Raw genomic sequence first — 960 nt, forward strand, 5'->3', positions numbered from 1 at the left:
AAAATTACATATAGTTCATATCCCAGGCACAGATTAAATTGCTGATATCTAATTAAACTCCTCTACTTATCAGTCTTTACATGCTTCAAAAACAAACTTAAGGTCACTTCAAGAGCACCCTTAAGTTTTGGGGTGTGTGGGGGGAGATAGGACAGAAGAGTTGAACTCCAATAACAGAATCGGTTAGGAGTGGTTAGACAATTAGTTTGGTTGCATTTATTCCTAGTTTGTGAGATATATGATGCAAAGAAGTTTTTTCTCTGCATAACACCGGGAATAATACATTCAGTGAATTGATGCACAATAGAATTCAACACATATTTTTTCAAAGTCTTTCATCATCTACTTTAGGTAGAATCAAGATTTTTTTTCAAATAACTCTTGTATATATTCCCAAAAAAAAAAATTACTATCAAAGTCCTTTAACTTTTTATTTAAAACTTAAAAGATAAATTAAATTTTCTATTATTATTCACGGTCATGGTAATTAAGGCGACTCTTTCTATTTGCATTTACTCAATTTTTGCACAACAATGTGACTTTCATTTTTCTCGTTTCTGCGTCTCTCATAAAAGTGGCGATGCCGTGGGCCCCAAGTTACATCCGGATGAAAACTATTTTTTGTTGAGCTTAAATTCAATTCTATCTACCCATTGAATTCTATCTACGTGGGCTTAGATTACTGAACGAGACTGAAAAAAAAAATAATAATGTAATGAAAAAATTTAAGCATTTTATAGTGCATGTATATTAACTCTTATTAATATCTATGTATTTGAAGTTTCCAATTTAGAATATTAAAGTAAATTTTTATAACCATGTTTTCCTTTTATAGGTTTTGATCATGAAATTCTGTTTCTAAAATGCGAAATATACCATCAGATGTAGATTGTGTTTTGTTACAAAACTGATATTTACTGGCTTACTGCATTTCTTTACAATTAACAATCTTGGCAAGCC

The sequence above is a fragment of the Arachis ipaensis genome, chromosome B04 (assembly GCF_000816755.2).
Source record: "Arachis ipaensis cultivar K30076 chromosome B04, Araip1.1, whole genome shotgun sequence".
Taxonomy (NCBI): Eukaryota; Viridiplantae; Streptophyta; class Magnoliopsida; order Fabales; family Fabaceae; genus Arachis; species Arachis ipaensis.